The following is a 19,879-nucleotide window of genomic DNA, read 5'->3' as shown; positions in this document are numbered from 1 at the left end:
GGCTACCCAGATCTATGAGGTGCAGAAGCCTATCGAAAATAAAAATAACGCACCGAAAAACGCCAAAACCAACAGCACCCCTGCTGCTGCCAAGGTGGCAGAGGTAAAGGTTGCCCCCGTTTTAGATTTGGAGAAGGGGGGGCCTCAAAACCTGCCTGCACCAAATAATTCACAGCCCAGAAGGCCCTCAGGCTGGTCACCGACAGGGAGTCGAGGAGGTAGTCCCACAAATGGGGTCCCCCGCTCCCCTGACTATGTAAGTCCCCGCTACAAGGGAAATCGACCAATCCTGGGTTATGTGTGGACTCCTCCAGCCCAAAGGGGGGGATCCGGCCAAGCACGTAACACAGGGAACTTCCCTCCCAACTTCCCACAGGAGGGCAGAAATTCTCCAAATCCTGGGCAGAACTTTTTCCCCAGGTATCCACCCAATTTCCAGCCCCAAAATCATCCATCCTTCTTTCCCCAATTCCCTGAGCCCAGACAACCTAATCCGGGAGAGGGGAGGCCAAGGGTGGAGGGGTGCCAAAATCTTCCCAACCAGGGGTACTACCAGAGAAGGGATAGCTACCCTTCCCGGGATCAGCCCAGGGGAGAAAATAGAGCCCCGTATCAGCCTGAGCGGGTTTCACAACTTGAGCGCCAGGTCCAAAATATGGCACGAGATCTGGGTCACATACTGAGGGCTCAACAGAACCCTCAGATGAGCATGCCACCGCTGAATGCCCCAAACTCTGGTGCTCCAGAACAATGACGGGGCAGCACCCCGATAACACACCGGTTCCCAGGGAGGAGGCACAAGGGGAAGGGGGATGTAAAGCCTTGGAGGAAGCTTCCTTCTCAACTTGTAAACAGCTCCTGGAAAACCAGGAACCGGAAACAAAATCTCCTACCCCCTGAAAGCCTGCCTCCCAAGGAGCAGAGGGGGGGGTAGGAGAAACAAAGGACCCAAACAGATCCACTTTGTGGAGGAGGTACAGATCTTCCAATTTGAGGGAGAGGGATCCTCAGAAGATCCTGGGAAAAGGATCTTCTCCTTCAGAGATGGGGGAACTCCTCCCAAAGAAAAATGGGTCCCAAGGGATTCCAATCCAGACTGGGGAGATATGGAGACTGAGCTACCGCCGCCCATCATCTCATCCCAGTACCCACAATACCAAAATCCCCTGGTTCAAACCCATCCCGGTGACTGCCTCCAAAAAGGGGGGGGCGGCCCAGAACCGGAACCAGGGGAAACCACAATGGCTCTGATCTCCAATTGCCAACTTTTTCTTTCAGATTCCCAAGACTCTCCACAGAATTCTGCCCAAATCTCTTCTCTAGCAATGTCCAAAACCAGAAAGTTAGCCCACCAGTTGTCTAAAAATTTGCATTATCTGTGCCCCCTTGAGGAGAAGGAGGGAAGATACTATGCCCCAGTACAAGTACAGGGGCAGGGTACAATTTTGGCACTGGTGGACACTGGATCCCAAGCTCCCCTTCTGTCCAAAAGGGCCTTTGATGAACTAAATGCAGGAAGGGGGGAGAATTACCATATTCCTCTCACCTCTCTTCCTGGACAACTGCAGAACTTTGACGGGAAGGAAATTCCCGTTGAGGGGACTGCAGACTTGGACATTAAAATTGGGCGACACAAGGTGAAACACCCGTTCATAGTAGTGACTCCAGAGGGCACCCCTTGTTTACTAGGGAATGACCTCCTGAGAAGGTTGTTACCCCTAATAGATTGTGTAAACAAGGTCCTCTGGACCCAGACTAGCCGACCAATAAAATTAAAACAGAGTGTCAACCATGTTAGTTTAAACGGCACCTGCCACATGGTTGAACAAAAATCTGACCAAGTAGAATTTCACTTCCAGAACAACCAAACTCCAGACGTGACAGTAATAGCAGTAAGGACAACAGACTGGTGATGGGGGGTCCTCTCTATTTCTGAAAATCAACCTTCCTTCCAGTTTAAGGTGGTATTCCACACTGGAAGTAAACACCCTGAAATTCTTTACTAATCCACAATCAGAAACTCTCACTCCTATAGTCCAGAAAGATGTGAAATCAGCTCAGAGCCTGGCTGATATTCAGCAAATTGGAGAGCAGTTGTTCATCCCTGTTCAGTTAAATGATGGGAAGGACTCTGCTCTCACTCGAGTGTGCGTGAACAACGGTAAGAGTTTCATCAGCGAAGCCATGTTCCGCCAACTCCCAAAAGATCCAGCCATTCCCACATTCAAACTGATAGACAAATGGGAAATGGACCTGGAAGCACTTAATTACAAACATCCCCTGCCAAGCAGGTGTATGCTCAAAATCTCCATTGGCAACAAGAGCATAGTCCATAATTGTTGGGTCGTGCGAGACGTCACTGCCGCCTTTTACTTAGGCAGTGACATTCTCAATCGCTTTGCCATTAGTTTGGACCTAATAAACTTCAAAGCTTGGTCCCGATTAGCGGATAATCCCATGGGCTTTGATGAACCAGAAAAAGCATTTAGGTCAGCTCAATTGCTACCTTATGCAGTTGAAATTCAGATCAAAGAGGAAGTTACCATCCCAGAAAGGACCCGACAATTCTCCCTGGAAGTGAGAGTTAAAAGAGGACAAAAATTGCAAAACCCTGATGCTTATATACATCTAAACGCTTCTCTCCAACAGCAAGGGTTGGGGGTAAACCCAACTCCATTAGTCAACATAGAACATGACACCATTCTAATAGAGGTGAATAACAGCGACTTAAAGAGTATTACTCTGGCCGCAGGCACCATTATTGGAATGGCGGTTGATGACCGACATTTTTCCATTGATCTAGGAAATGAACTGTTAGGACCAATCCCCAAGGACTGTTTTGACAGTGACAGTGATGACAATACGACACCAGACAGGATTTTTACCCGGCATGGGGGGAACTTCCTGGTGTACACTTCCTGCCCTTATGGTAAGGAAGATGTGACTTGTGACTTCAGGAGGGATGAGGTGATTTTCCAGGTCCATGAGGGCTGCCTTTCCCACCTGAAGCCTCCAGTCCAAATCAGCACTCTGACCAGGGACTTCTCCACCCAGCTGGAGGAGGCCGCTGAGATAGCCAAACCAGAAGTCTTTCCAGGCTTCAGGCAGATGGTGGAAGAGAGGGTCAACCTAGCTGATGCCTGTGTGACTCTGGAACAGAAGCAAAAGTTGAAACAAGTTTTCTTGGATTTCCAAGATCTCTTTGCGGTAGACTCATATGACTGTGGTCGCACCGACATCCACACCACAACAATTCCCACGGACCCTGGAATGACTCCAGGGTTTGTGAAGCAATATCGTTTGCCTCTCGCATCCATGGATTCCCTTACTGAAATAATTATGAACCTTGAGTCCCGGGGAATAATTCGTCCAATACACAGCACCTTCAATAACCCGGTGCTGGGAATATTGAAGCCAAACGGCCAGTGGAGACTCTGCGCCAACCTCAGGGAGCTCAACAAACGGGTCCATACTTCCCGATGGCCTCTGCCCTACATTGACCAAGAGCTGGCCCAGATCCAGGGGTCACAGGTATTCACTGCAATAGACCTGACCAATGGATACTGGACTGTGCCTGTCAGTAGGGAGGACCAATACAAGCTGGCTTTTACCTTTGGGGGCCAGCAGTACACATGGACCCGGACTCCCTTCGGATACCTCAACTCCGGCAATGAATTCAACATTTTCCTACACAAGGCCATGCCCGACCTGGGTGCAAGGGGTAACCTGGCTTATGTAGATGATGTCCTCATCAAAAGTTCATCTGTGGAGGAACACATAGCGGAGATCTGTTATGTTCTGACCCAGTTGAGGGCCGCCGGAGCAAAACTTTCCTTTCAGAAAGCACAGTGGCGTAGAACCCGTGTTAATTTCTTGGGGTATGAGATTACTCCTCAGGGTCTCTGTCCCCAGGAAAAGAAAGTGGAAGCACTTCAGAAACTGAAAGACCCCACAACTCTGCGGGAACTAAGGAGCCTCCTTGGACTGACTAATTACAGCAGAAAGTTCATTGAGGGCTACGCAGAGATCACTAGACCCCTGATTCATCTCTTGAAGGGGGGGGTCAAGTGGGAATGGGGTCCAGAACAATCCGAGGCGGTAAGACAACTCAAAAGAAGCCTCTCACAAACGCCTTGCCTAGCTTACCCTGTCAGAAACAAGGAGTTCTTCCTGGAGACAGGGTTCTCTAATACGTGCTTGATGGCAGTATTATACCAAAAGCATGACAAGGTCAATAAAGTAATCTCCTATGCGAGCAAAATGTTATCCTCTGTGGAGGAAAAATTCAACGATTGTGAGAAGGCACTCCTGGCAACGGTGTGGGCATTGAAGAATTATCGCCCGTTTATCCATGGGGAACACATCATAGTGGAGACTCCACACCAGCCTCTGCAATATCTCCAAAGTGACAGAATCCGGGCCGGAAATGTGAGTAATTCCCAAATTACTTCCTGGATTCTGTCAATGCAAGGCTTTCCTGTGGAGGTCAGATATGGCCAAAACAAGAAGAGTCCCCTCGCGCAAGGTCTGGCTGACTTGCATGATTGTGCCAGAGAAAACTGTCTCGAGGACGAAAGTCTAAAAATCAAGGACAAAACGGAGGCATACCTTAATTCCCCACACAAAGTCTTTGAAGAGGACAAGTAAGAGGGAATGCCCACTGTCTATGTGGATGGATGCTCTTACCATGTTGACAACGACGGGGAGAAAGAACTGGTGGCTGGCGTAGGGAATGCATGGGTGAAGGAGTTTCCAGAACCCTCCGCTGGATACAAAATTGGTCCCCGAAGTAGTCAGGTGGCAGAATTGATGGCTGTGCATCAAGCCATCCTCACTGCTGTCCAACATCAACTCCACAAACTGGTCATAATCACAGATTCTGATTATGTATGGAACGGGTTCGTGGAGCACCTGGTTAATTGGAAAACCAGAGGCATGTTATGTGCTAACAACAAACCCTTGAATCATGGGAAGTTGATCCAAAACATTGATGATCTGGTCACCTCGAATGAGATGACCATCTATTGGAAAAAGATCAAGGGTCATTCCAAAGTAGAGGGACCAGACAAAACTGGAAATGACTTAGCTGATCAGCTGGCCAAAACCGGGGCCATCCAAGGGGGATCTAATTGAGATTGAGTCCCTGTTGGGGGAAATCTAGGTCACTGCTATCACTAGGTCCCAGACAAATGCTCACAATGATCTTTCAATTGCCTAATGGAGTAAGGAGACCCCTGATGCTGATTTGATTACCGCTCAGAAGGGGGATCCAATAATTGGTAAATTTTACCAACACATTGAGGACCCTGAGAACTTTCCCCTGACGGATACCGATTACAACGGGAAAGAGGACCTTAGAGTGTTGATGAAATGTCCAAAAATGTTCCGGATCCAAGACGGTTTGTTGGTAAGGAAATCCCAAGCTGGCCATGATCAGTGGGTGGTTCCTACCTCCTTCCGAAGCCTGATGTTAAGTCACGCCCATGATGCGGCTACCGCCGGTCATAGGGGGTTTCATACAACACTTGAGATCTTAAGAGAGGTTGCCTACTGGCCACACATGGGCCCGGACCTCAACCAATATTTGAAGGGTTGTCTTGTGTGTGCACAATTTCAGCCAACATCCCTCACACACCGGGCGCCTCTCCAAAAGAGGGCAATGACACTCCCCTGGTCAGATTTACAAATCGACTTTGTAGGCCCCGTGATTCGCTCCGCTAGGGGGAATAAGTACATGTTGACTGTGACATGCTTGTTTACCAAGTGGGTGGAATGTCTCCCAGCCCCAAACTGCAAGGCAGAAACTGCAGCTGCCCTTATGATTAACCACATCTTTACCCGTTTTGGTCTACCTCAAAGGATTGAGTCAGACAGGGGTAGCCACTTCACCAGTGAAGTAATGACAAAGATGTGGGAGATACTGGGGGTCAAGAGGAAGTTACATATTGCTTACCGGCCAGCTTCTTCTGGGGCAGTAGAGAGATATAACCGAACCATTGTGAGCATATTAAAGAAGTTTGTGGCAGATTCTGGGCCAAGTTGGGATATCCGATTACCTCTGGTCCTAATGGCCATCAGATCTACCTCTTCATCTGCAACCAAAATGTCACCATTTGAGTTGATGACTGGACGCAAGATGGTGCTTCCCCAGCATTTGCTCTACAGAACCCAAGAGCAAACGTTGATAAATGCCTCCACAACTCATGAGTATGTGGAGAATTTAAGGAAACACCTTCAACATGCTTTTGCCTATGCTCAGCGGAATCTAGAAAGATCAGCTGAGAGTATGAAGACCCACTATGAACTGAAAACTTCCAGGAAGGAATATCAGATGGGGGACCGTGTCTATTTATACAACTTCCAAAGAAACCAGGCAAGACAGCGCACACTTTTGCCTACATGGAAGGGACCCTTTGAGATTATAGACAAGATCTCCCCTGTGGCCTACAAGATCCGCATCCCCAAAGGCGGTTTGGCAGAGGGGGAAGACAAGTGGGTCCACATCAACCAGTTGAAGTGTTGCCATCCCAGGCACACTTTGCAGCAACTGGAGGAGTCCTCTGCAATCCCAGAGGGTACCGCTCCAGAGTAATTCAATTCCAACCCTAATATATCCTACATATAACCTATCAAATTCTGTGTTTCTCAAGTTTATGTGTTCCTGTCGCTTAATTTAAAAAAAATGTGCATGTTCATATCTGTTGAGTTCTAAAATATATATGCCACCCCACTATATCAATGGTGGGGGAGAAATGTCCATGAATAGGTATTGCCGCTTTTCCTTTGTCGTCCTAGGAGAAAGAAAACCTGGAGACTGGCCAGGGAGGACGATCCGGAGACCGGGAGCAGAGACCCAAGGGGCCCGGGGTACCGCCCAATATTCCCATCAGGACCGGCGAGGAGAACCGATCGATCAGTACCGGATGGAGGAAAAGATGCTGAACTGTGCCATTTGCAGAATTGGAAGAAGATTATGCGGACATACCAGTGCATGGGTCAAAACATTCTGTGCACCCGACTCCCCATTGACTCAAATTCAAAGTGCAGTCGTGTGGGGGGGCTTTGTTGGGTGTCGTGACCCACGTTTGAGCTATCATGCTGCAACATTTGGTGCTGTGGGCTTAGAAAATCTAAGATGGCCAAAAAGCCCACATGTATGCCAGAATAGGAAAACTGTGCAGTACTGGCATGGAAAACATCATGATGGCCAGAACTTCCCAGAAAATGCACAGGGAAATGCATGAAGAATAGGCTGCCACCCATTTTTGCCTAGGTTGTGAGCACAGGAGGGCACTGCCTAAAACCACCATTGGGCTACCCACACAATAGCCTGAAACCATTGGGAATGGCAATGCTGATTGCCAAAAGCAACCTAGAACTGTGGGGAATTCATTTTCTTAAATCCCAAAAATGGTTGCATTACCAGTACTCACCACTATCAGAAAGCCGGCGTTTTAAAACCACCAGACTTTTGTGTAAAACTGAAAAAATGAAACAAAACCAGACCAAGGAAAGACTTGCTAAGAGGTGGATACAATGTAAAAGTATACTCTGAAATGACTTGAAGGAAGTAATTATTTAATGTGTATGTAAAAATCGTAATAAACTTAAACTGGGAACAAAAAGTGACATGTTAGCTAAATTCTGGCTTAAAGGAACTGAATTCTGCCTGACAACTTCCCCCAACTGGAGTGAAACTGGATCGACAGCAGTTCCCAGGCCTAGCTGCCTTCTGCTGCCCACACTAAAAGGATATGCCATCTCTCTGATAATTGGATTAGGGGTGGAGCACCTACAGACTGCAGGAGGTTGAACAAAGCCCTTCCTTGACTCAGGCAGATGGTTTATTGGGGGGGGCATAAAATAGCTTCCTCTTGGCAGAAGCTGGGAGGGGCAGGGTCTCTGAGCTTGGCAGAAACTGGATAAACTGGTTTCTACACCATGTGACCTGAAAAGACACACCCCTGTTGGCCCGAATATGATTTTAAGAAAGATGTATAACTCATGGTGCAGACTTGTCAAAATTAGCTAAATGATACCATAATTCTTGTGATTTTTCTGCCCACATTTTAAGAGGTTTTAAGACCCGGTGGTATGATCTGGGGGGGTTGCTAGCGGAAAAAAGGGTTTCACTCCAAATGTCTGCATGTTAAAAATCTGACACTTCATCAATTAATGTCCACACTCCTTGCGCACATGTGTGTAAATTTGGGTAAATGTCCGATATTGCAAAACCAGTTAAAAAGTGCAAAATGTTGCCATTTCTGAATGCAAGCCCCCAGGAAGAGCAGAGTTTGAACAGAGGATACCTCATGTGATATGTGATGGGTGCATGTAATTTTAAACAACTGTGTATCTGTGCAATATGTATTTGAATCAAATATATATTTGTGGGCAAACTGACCAGGGGAGGATCCTCTGACCCATAAAACCTACAGCATCACTCTGACTCACATTTCCTTCCCCCAATCATGGGAGAGGGGAGAATTGGGCCAATGACAAGTAGAGAGGGGCAGGCTTAGCTAGGCCCAGGCACACACCCATTTTCAAAACACATAAAAAGAGACTGCTGGGACAGGTAGAGACATTCAAATCCAGTTGCTGCAATGCACTCTGCCGGACCACACAACATCCAGAAGATACCAGATCCAACACTTAGACTTTAAAACTCCAAAGAACTTGATTCAGAACTCAAAGCAAGGGCCTAAACCCACAAACTGAGAACTCTTCTCAGCAAGCCTCAGCATCCAGCAAATCTAACAGCGGTAGCAGCATCCAGGAGCCGTGCAGATCAGCGCTGTGTCCAGAGAAAGCTGTGCAGAAAGATCCAGGAGCTGTGCACAGACGCTGTACCCAGAGATCCAGGAGCCGGGCCAGGAGCAGTGTCAGACCAGACCAGCAGAGCAGAGACCAGACGCTGTGCGCAGAGACCGTCCGGGGTGAAACCAGAACCGAAGCCATCTTGACCCGATCCGTGAGACCTAGACCTTCCAAATACATTGTGAGTACAGCTAGGACGGTGTGAAACCAAATCTCTTAGTTTCCAGTGATATAATTCAATCTATTTAATCTAAGTAGAACTGCCTCCTAACTGTCACTTGTCAATTCTGCAGCCGCATAGCTGTCACCTGTCATTTTTAAAAGCTGTCACCTGTCAATTTGAGTTACTTTAAATTCGAAAAATAACCTTTACAAAATTGTTCATATCTTTGGAACCGTTTGGGCTAGAAACTTGGTTTAACTTTCCTCTGAAAGCTTCGAATCTTAGCTTTCCAATGCTACTCATTATACTTAATCGTGATTCACGCATTCGCGAATTTTGCCGTGATTCGCGATTTGGTTAAAAATCCAGCCACCTGTGAAAACAGCAGCTTCCTTGCTTTCCTTTGCCAAAAATTTGTTTAACCTGCTAGTTATTCCTAGAGCATTGTTAAAGGGAGCCTGAGCTCATCCCAAGTATCTTTCACTCACCCTGAACCTCCTAAAGGGAATTAAAACCATTTTCACCATATTCCTCACTTCATTGCCAGCACATATAAAAGCATTTTGGGCCTGTGTTTCAACTTCTATCCGTAGTCTAAGCTTGCTGGGGTGAACTGAATTACATTTGATTGCATGTCTGAGAACTGTGTGCTACTCTTCATTTCCTTACATTGCATAAGGAGGGGAGTGGATTGCCAGAAAAAAGTGATTACATTGTTTTGTTGAAATCATATTGAGTATTTTCTGTACTGCATTTTCATTCAACATTGCATCCATCTGAACTTATATAAAGCATTCTCTACCACCTTATTCTTCCGTTCCTATTCACAAGTGTGCTACCTCATCCTTACACTACTCCTGGGTAACCAAATCAGTTTACTAGTAGGACATTATTCACTGTTGATCACTGCTCATGTTTTAAGTGTGATATTAATTATTAATTCATTATAAAAGTGTGATATATATATACACTGTTAATTTTTTTTTCAAATAAACCTTTTAAACTTGCAAAACAGAACTACTTCTTGGCTCAGTGTGGTCAGGGGGATTCTAAGAGAGGGGTGTTATATAGGGGTAGTCATCCAGAACACATGAACTGGACATAAAGATATATCAATAAGGGTTTCCATTCAGTATCCCAGACTAGGCATTGACTTAGCTGTAGTGTTGAATTCAATCCTCTTACATCAGGGGCTCATAAGGTTTTAGTTCCACATCCAGTCCCAATTACAGAGGCGTAATGCTTGCTACATCTTGCACCATACGGGATAAAGGGCACATTCCAGGCACATAGCGTGCAGTTGAGGAGCATTGATCTAGACCCAGCATCATGCAATGGCAACACAAAATACCGCCAGTGTCTACAAGGACCTTGTATCTCCATGGGAGGTTACTCAAATGACAATGACAAATGGAAGGGAACCACAGTGATGTGCCTGGCAGATGGGCTGATCGAGTACAGTGGAGAAGCAATATCCGAAATAGAGACTATGTGTGCGCAAACATGGTCCCAACACATCACAACGCTGACACAGATTGCAAAAATGAAGAGGCCAATGCGAATACATAGAGCCAAAAACTTTGAACTTTATTTTAGCAATGAAGGAACAGTTCCTGGTGGTACAAACACATAGTGCAACCACACTCTTGTGATCCCTGGTATGATGAAATGCAGGGCAGAGGTGAAGGGTTACTACTGGGTTTGTGGCCAATGAGCCTACCTGCACCTCCTGCCATCTTGTAGCGGCAAGTGTTCACTGGCCACCCTGCACTCAGTGCTACTAGTAATCCTGGAAGAACACCTGAAGGGAGAAGAAATGCTTGTCGAGGTGCCAACAGCCACTGTAGCACCCAAAGAAGCAGAAAGAAGCTTGCAGATCACACAAGAATTTGGTATGCTGCCAGAAAAAGGATGATTTTAACATCGTGGAAGAAATAAGAGCTCAAACTGTCTCAAAAGACTGCTCAGAGGAATAACTGACGAGCATCAGCTTTTTAGCAAATCAGAGACTTTCTTTTTCATCTTTTTTGGCTTCTGGGGTACAAGCAGCTGCTGCACTTTTCTACCCCTGGAGGATGCTGATAGTGGGTCACTATGCCACGTCATCAAGGCAGTGCACAATCAAGATGTTCAAATGAAGGTGGAGTTCAGAACACAGATTGGCTATCGCTTGCCTTTGATTGTGTCTCGTCATGGCTGGAGGCAGCAGTAAAAATACTGGTTCCTGTGATTGTGTTCTTCTTGGTTCTCTTCTGGATGTGCCAATGGGGTCTCCGATGATGTGTTCCTATAGTCCCTAATAGTGCAAAGATGATGGTATCAAATGGGGGATCTAAAACAACTAGCCATACAATAAACAGCAGAACTCAAACTAATATTTCTGGTGTTGTAGAGATGTGGGGTGGGGATGAGTTTGTTACTGTAGAAGTAATGAAAGGGGGGAATGTTGGGAAGGAGCCTAGTGCTTTTCTTCATTCCCAAGTTTCCCCAAGTGCTTTAGAATTAGGCAAGACTTCTGTTAACTGTTTTCTAAGCACTACATGAGCACAGGGGGAGGAGGGTCACCAAATAAAGATAGTTAGGATTGAAATATAAGGTGCAAATAACTCTTTAGATGAATATATGTGTAAAACTGTTAGAATTGTAGTTAGCTTTGCTCAAAGCACACAGTGAATGCAGCCTGTGCTAAAAGTAGACTACAGGCATTGTGTCACCGAGGCTAGCTCTTGCAGAGCACACAAAGTGGCTGAGCAGCTGTTCCTGCCATCAAAAGCCCATGCAGAGTAAGAATAGGAGAATGTATGTGTGCCCATGCAGACAATGCAAAAATATGTTAAAAAATATAGGGGTTTTTATGAGAATTACTGGACCAGATAAAATATAATTTTATTGAGCAAAGTGTTGAGAGTATGCTGGGAAGATGTGTTTATGTATGAATGTTTAGAACATAGCAAATGATGCTAAACAAGAGCTACAATGTATTTCTGCAAGAGGCAGCAGTATGTTAAGCAGGATTGGTCTAAATGGATACCTGGCTATGCAACACTGGAGACTACAGCATACCTTGTATGGAAAGAAGAACAGTATTGGATGCGCTCTGCCGGTATCCAGTAACCAAGGCAAGAGTATTTAGGCTCCAGGCCCAGCACCAGTCTTCAAGGACCATGGAGGGGTTGAGGGACAGAATATACCGATCTCGAACAGAGTCCTTTGCCCATCTGCACTTATGTACAGATTAAGGGCCTCATTACACGGTAGGCGGTGAGCCATGGCGCTATTAGCGCCATGGCTCATGCCGGTAAAATACCGGCACCGCCTTGGCGGAAAGGGGATTTACCGCCCCATCCCAAGGTTGGAGGGGCGGTAAATCCCCCTTCCGCCATTGCCCTTCCCCATTCCCATTTCTGCCCCATAGGGCTCAATGGGAATGGGGAAGGCGCTAATTACGGCACCGCAATTTAGCGGTGCCGTAATTAGCTCCGAGGTCCCTTAGCGGGTTGGTATTTAACGCCTGCAAAAAGCAGGCGTTAAAACTCCAACCTGCTAAGGGACCTCGTAGTAAGGCGGCAGGGATTTACCGGTACCGGTATTTTACCGGTACCGGTAAATCCCTACCGCCTACCGTGTAATGAGGCCCTGAATGTGTTATCTCTTGCAAGATAGACTCATGGCCTTAATTCCCTAGAGGGGTGCATTTTCTCTGGTGTGAGCGTGATCAGGGGTATCCCAATGTATTTAAGGGGTACAAGTATGGCCTACCTTTCACACCTCACAAGGTACTCTAGGGTCAGAGGTGGTGCAGGTAGCTGATCTCCTGACACGCCCACTCTGTGTGCGCCCCTGAATAGTAGCTGACTGCATGATAGCTGTCCAATTCTCTTCTTGTATGAAGTGATCTAGAGATTGTATCACCTCACTCAGGTGATACTCCGAAAGCATTCCTTGGCACAGCTTACCTATGGATATAGCTTGTATCAGGGAAGTGTTATGGGAATTCCAAGCCGTCTATGGGCCCACACTGGTTCCTGCTTTTCTTTTATTCCATTAATTTGCTTGAACCGCCCATAATACAGGCCACCCTGATGCATAGGTAATATGCTTGGTGCCATTTTGTTCTTTTTCTTCTCTATAGGACGCACTCCAGAACTCACCTTCTTCCCTCTTCCAGTCAGGGTAGACTCTCAAGTGTCCATTACTGCAAGTGGTCTGGAAATGAGTATAACTTAAAGAATACATCAAATGTGGGAATCTACGTGCCATGTCTAACATGTGAACACCTTTGATTTGCCATATCTGTTGACCCCAAGTAGACCACAGAGGGACCGTTTCCCGCCATGTTTGTTCAGTCATGTTTGAAAAGCATTCTGTGTCAAAACGGAATGAATCTGCAACATACATGTGCTGTGCATCATGTGGCTCTCGAGGGAATGTATATTGATTTTCAAACATGTAATCCCCTGCTTGGTATGGTCTCAGTGAAATATATGGGAACTGTGCTTGGAATTCGGGACTATCGGTTTGAAAAGGCACTGTACCGTGTTCCCAGAAAGTGTATTTGGGCCACAGGATGGGCTCATGCTTGACAAGTAAAAATGCATTGTAATATCGCACATAACACACATGGGACCCCATATCATGGAGATATTCAATATAATCAAAAACATCAAAGAACGCATTTTTCACAAATGTCTGGAGCCTAGTTCTTAACAGTTCTCTATATGTAGTGGACACAGGATTACTGGGTGCAGCAGTCTGGATTCATCAGTCTTGGGAGGATAGCTCAGCGGCAACGTGCTCACCTTGGAAGCAAGACGACACGGAGCAACACAGGTTCGATCCCCGGGTCCACGCTTAGAAACCTCTGGGTATTAAGCATGTTATAAATAGCCTATCATATCATATCAATCACAGAAAAAGTGTGAACTTGCAGCTGCTTGGGTGGGCCATTAAATATCTTAAATCTTAAATGATGGCATCCACATATGACCCGTGGTTAAATGAAACATTTGTATTGAGAATGGAGTTCCTGGTTCTTGGAGCTCTATTTTCACTAACAAGTGTGAAGAACTTGAAGGCTTTAGAACAACTTATTTGCTTGCAGGTGGAATTGAAAACTTGCTAAATAAAATGCACCGAAGTCAGTGAGATGAGAAACACAGTGAGGCTCAGCCACAGTAGAAGGACATACACTGCCAGCATTATATAACACCATTTCACAAAGTCTGCCCAAAATAATTATTTCATTACTTTAGCAACCAGAAAGGCTTTTTGTTTCCAGATTCACAGACCTGCAGTAATTTGAATTGTGGAGTTGGAGTTGTAGTCAAGCGTGGCATATTTCCTCCTCATCTTGAACGCCAATCATCATCATTTTTCAGATCTCCATCACTTCTTCTTCTCCGGGCTGCTCGACTGGAAATGGAGGATTGCATGGAAACATTGCAGCAACCATCTGAAGCGGGTTTCAGGTGATCCACAGAAACTTGTCTGGTGCCTCTCTTGGGTGGTATTGCGGGGCAGGAGAGCAGTTTTGGAACCTTTCAATCTGATTACTTGCACTGCTGGTCTGTAGGGCGGACCAAATTGAGCCTTATCATGGATCTTCTCCAGGACCCAATCTCCTGCTTTGAGAGTGGTCTCAGGACTGGCCTCAGCCGCTTCCACCTGGAGGGATTCCCTAAGCAGCGCTGTCGTCAGTAGTTGCTGTTGCATAGAGACGGGTCTGGGGAGAGTGTGCAGAGCAGACATAAACATTTTTCTCCCAAACAAGAGTGCAAATGGAGTCTTACTGTTGAATAGAGACTGGCGTGGTAAATTATTTAAACTTCTGCTAACTAGATGCACATGGTCTAACCAGTAACCCCCATTGAAAGTATGTATTTAGACAGGCACAACATTATTGAGTGGTTTGCCCTTCTTATCAGCCCATTTCATCTCTGCATAATACTGGTTTAGAAAAGTGCATCTCTGATCCCCAAGCCTCTAATGCCTTTCTCAGGGCCCGCCCTGCGAAAGCTGGACCATTATCAGCATGGAGCGTTTGAGTTGCTGTCATGGCTACTACACCCTGGAGTGCCTGTCTGACTGATTTGCAGTCTGCTCTCTTTTGAGGAATCATTCAGGTGAACCTAGTGCACAAGTCCACTATTACTAGAATATATTTGTACTTATATATTGCTGGTAGTGTGCTTACATGATCCAGATATTGAATCTCAATAGGTGAGGTTGCCTTTCTTAAAGGAGCCTCTTTAGGTTTTTTGCTGTGGGCCACAATTGTGTTCAGACATGTGTCACAGTTCACTATGCATACTTTAACCTGTTGCCTTAATCCTGGCCACCAATACCTGTCAAGGAGCACTGTGCAGTTGCAGTAACCCCAAAATGGGTAGATGCAAGTCCAGCAGGTGTGGCTGCTATTAGCGTTTCTCTGTTTGCTCTATTAGGGATTCATCTTTGAATAGGATCCCCCTTTTTCATAGGAATTGTGACTACTACTTTATTATTCTCAATGTCATGAATGTAATTACTTGGGAAACCTTCCGGCCTTGGTATAACACCCAAACAAGCCTCTTTTATTTCCTCATCCATTGCAGTTGCTGAGCGAGTTATAGCTGCTATCGTTTTCTCACTGTGTGCTCTTTGGCATATTTATCTGCTAATGCATTGCCAGTGTTATGAATGAGCCCTTTAGTATGTGCTCCTGTGTGTATCACCCATAGCAATGGGTAAGTCTGTTTAAGGTCCCAAACATGTTTCCAGAGTTGCCTGGAAGCAAATGTTGTATGCCTAATGTCTCTAAAGTCATTTTGAATCCACCAATGCAAATCAGTGTTATAAGCCCTGACAATGTAATGTGACTCTAAGACTACTAGTGTGGTCTTCCCTGAGTCGGCTTGGAGCAATGCAAGCAGCAATCCGTGCAATTCAGCAGTCTGGGCAGACATGTCTCCCAGATGCTTTGTTGCAATATCAGTTTGTATAAATGTTTCTTCATGTGTAAAATGTCCTGCCACTGCTGCACATGCAGCAGCATATTTGTAACATGTTCCAACAGCTGGTATGGCAGAGCTATCACAGTAAATTATTTGGAAAAAAATCAAACAATGGCATGTCAGGCAGTGAGGTGTCTGGCTCTGTATCCATTGTCCAGGTCAATCCACTCATTCTTTGCAATTCTGCTTTATAATGATACTTTACATCTGGAGCATGTTGGGTGAGATGCAGACCATTGAATCCATCTAGTATGTAATGCCTTTGCATTTGGCACGCTATGCAAGCAACAATCTATGGAATTGGTTCATTCTCCCCTGGATTACAAACTGAGCATGTGAAAGCATCATCTCCCACCAACAGGTTTATTCAGTATTTCTGTGCTGCAAAGGACCAGTTTGAGTCATTAACGAATACGCATGGTGCAGAATGTAGTGTGTTCTGGCAACCAAGGGGCTGCTTTTGAAATGTGGTTTTATCAAAGCACACAATGGTTTCACTAGCTCGGCAAACTTAGACAATCTGCTGACAAGTCTCTGTGCTCACCTGTAAGAGTGAACCCTATGAAGGTAACCTCACAATGAGCTATTCTTGTGAATGACTCGCTGAATGCATGGGCTGTGCATTCTGTAAAACTCGTAGGGCTGCAGTGTGTTTTTTCTCAGCTTTCACATCCTTCCCCTCAGTTTTAGAACAGTCTGGTGTCTTTGCCTGTGAGGAATGAGATCAACTCTCATCAGCGCCATACTTTTGTGGAGTCTTCATTTGTCTTCTGTCTCTGAAATCATAGTCAGTTGGTCTAAACTGGGACTGCCCCCTAGGTTCACACCAAGGTGGTCTACCCCTGTGAGTGCCTTGCTACTGCAGGGCATCCCTATTTCCTGTATTTTTCTCATTCTTTGGTTCATGCTTTGGGCATTGTTCTTCCTCAATTGGTAAAGTGTTCTACCACCCTTTTTACCTTGAAACGATCCCCTTCCTTTTAAGGGTTTCCCTTCCTGGTGTGTCTCCTTGTCTGGCTTACTATCCTTGTTAGCCTTCTTCTGTGCCACTGCAGGTCTCCTGGCTGGATGATCTCTGCCTAGTGATTGACAATTTTCTATGAACTTGTAACCTTGCAGGCTCTCCTTTCAATAAGGGTAGAATTATGCTTTCAACCATTTGATAATTATTGGCTGCTATGGACAAGCCTAAGTTCATGGCAGCAGCAGCGCCCTGTGTTCCTATAATGTCTGCCAACATTGATGCTAGAGATGTGATAGACGGCATGCCTATCAGCTGCAAATAAAGCCAGCTATAAATTGAGATCCAGCTGTCACAGCTCACTAAAGGTGGGAAGGAACATGGCTAGTGCCCTATGCCTGTGCTGTGGTGTAACCTGGGGATAGGTGGCTTGCAGCTGTCCTAGCTTTTCTGACTACCACTTGGGTATGTCCTCATTTCTGGAAGGGCGTGACCTTGATATAATTCTCAATGTCTGTAGCTGCACTCCTCCTGCGTCTATCTGTCCTTGTGTCTGCTGGGCAAGTGCTATGCCATGCTGCGTAGCATATTGCAATGCAAGGTTATGCACAGTGTCAAAATATGCAGCCAGTAGTTGATAGTCTGTTTGTAAGAATGGGCCTCTAAGGTTTGGATGAAACCAGAATTCTAGTGACAGGTTGTGTGTGGCTAAAGGTCCATGTCTAGCATCTGTTTGTGGATAAACTAGATTACCTCCAAACCAGTTGACATGATTTGTATGTGTTAATGCCAATTCAGGAAACTGGTATGGGTGATATTGGATGGTGTTTAAGTCTCCCCTTATCAGGAGAGCTGTATACACGTTATTTACCTTGTTGGCTGAGGTTTTCAAGTAAGTTAAGAGCGAATCAGCGTGCAGCCCTCCCAGTTGCCCAATCACTACTGTAAAGAGTATATCAACTCCCTGACAGTGTGATACCCTAATCCAATCGAACACTGAAATCCTACAATGGATGGGAATATTGATTTCCTAAAACTTCTGTACCCACCTAACCTCTTTTGAATAAAAAGCTTTTTAGAAAATATATGTTTGCCTGTTCCGTTTATCATGACTGGGGCATGAGATTATTTTACTATTAGCAATGCTATGGTCATCTCTAAGATGTTCCATCTGTTCAGAGTGACACCTGTCCTGATTGCCTATGATTTGCGTAGGTGTGGTTGTCATGTTCGTCCAACGTCATCTTTCCACGTGACTGAAGACCACAAAATCGAGCTCTAGTGCATTTAAAATACTATTTTCTAATAGACCTCTGATGTCTTCCTTGTTTTTGTCCATGTCTTGTGAACAGGAGTTTCATTCTTTCACACGATTTGTATCCAATGTCTGCTCACCCCAGCCTGATACGGCCTTGGCTTATTGGGGCTCGTCCAGCCTTGCCTTTCTGAGTTTCACTCCTGTTCATTTGTTCATTTGTTTTTAACTGCGACACAGGAAAAGAGGCCTTCCTTTTCTAGTCCAGCTCTGCTATAATACGTAGTGGAAACATCCATTCTTTACTCACTTCAATATATGAATATGTGGTGTATGCCGCAATCTGTTCACTATAAAGCTAGCCTCAAGAATACTTTGTCTGCTTGTGTTTCTTTGCATCTTTAAACGTCTAAAATAACTTGATATCTTCATCAGTTCTGTAGCATATGTTTCTTCATCTTGATCCCAAGATGTCACTTATCTTTGATACTTTCTTGATGCCTTATAGAATATCTTCATTCTCTTGTCTCTGCATCTCTTCTATGTGCATCAGCTTGCTTTGTGAGCGACAGTGATGGTAGTGATGTCACCATTCTTCTCTTCCAATCATTTGCTCTGCTTCTTCTGGGATTACATTCAAATGGCCATCATACTGTCTCCTATGCAGGTATGGCTTTCTCAATGGGAACCTTGCTTCCAGGATTCTCCTCGTTATCAGTATTTTCACTGGTACTGCACGTGTCTCACACTCTGGTTCCCAACATATATGATATTTTATTTGTATCGCGCTCATACACAAGTGTTTCAGAGCGCGAAATATAGGCAATATGGGTGAAGTGGTTGAGGTGGGGGTACTTGTCTCCTTCTCTACACTACCTATAAAAACACTGGGCCTCATTAGGAGTTTGGAGGTAGCCATGCCATTTTTAGCGGCATGGCTACCCCCATACCGGGTACAGGGTCCCGAAAAAGAGAATTACCGGGCCATTCCAACTATTGCGGGCCAAGTAATTCCCTTTTCTCAGGACCCGGACCCGGTACATCCCATTCCTAGTCGAGCCCCCATAGGGCTCAATGGGAATGTGGAGGATGCTAACAATGGACCTGTTAATGACGGGTCCGTTGTTAGCATCCTGGTCTGCTCGCGGGTGCCGGTATGCACGTCTGGCCAGACCACACGTGCAGTCCGGCACCCGCGAGCAGACCTTGTAATGAGGCGGTAGAGTGATACGCCTGGGTCGTAATGAGGCCCACTGTCTCCAGACTGCAAAATGTAACTATGTTGTCAGCCCAAAAACATAAGTGGGTTACTGTTGAGATTAAAGTATAAGGAGTAAATGCATTTACCTGCTGCAAGCAGTCCCTCAACTTGTGGGTCAGCGTCACCAACTTTAGAATGAGAGGAAGCTCCAAGCTGGAGTTTGTTACGGTGCCTATCAAAACAAGCGTTGGAAAAGCCAATAGTTTTGGCTTTTGTTATTTTCCACCTAGCCTGAGCATATCTCACACCGCTAATGCATTGTACATGTATCACTCACACACGTTGTAGGAGAAACCTACCCAAATACCGGACCTGCACAATGCATGCAGAAACACTCACACCAAGTAGATACAAGTGCCTGCAATACTGTAAACCTGAAAAAAGAACCCCAACCTTTAAACAAGAGTTTTATTCATGCATCACCATA

This window comes from Ambystoma mexicanum, chromosome 14 (genome assembly GCF_040938575.1).
Source record: "Ambystoma mexicanum isolate Mex_15411 chromosome 14, UKY_AmexF1_1, whole genome shotgun sequence".
Lineage (NCBI taxonomy): Eukaryota > Metazoa > Chordata > Amphibia > Caudata > Ambystomatidae > Ambystoma > Ambystoma mexicanum.
The sequence above is the reverse complement of the archived record's forward strand: the minus strand, read 5'-3'. Positions refer to the sequence as shown.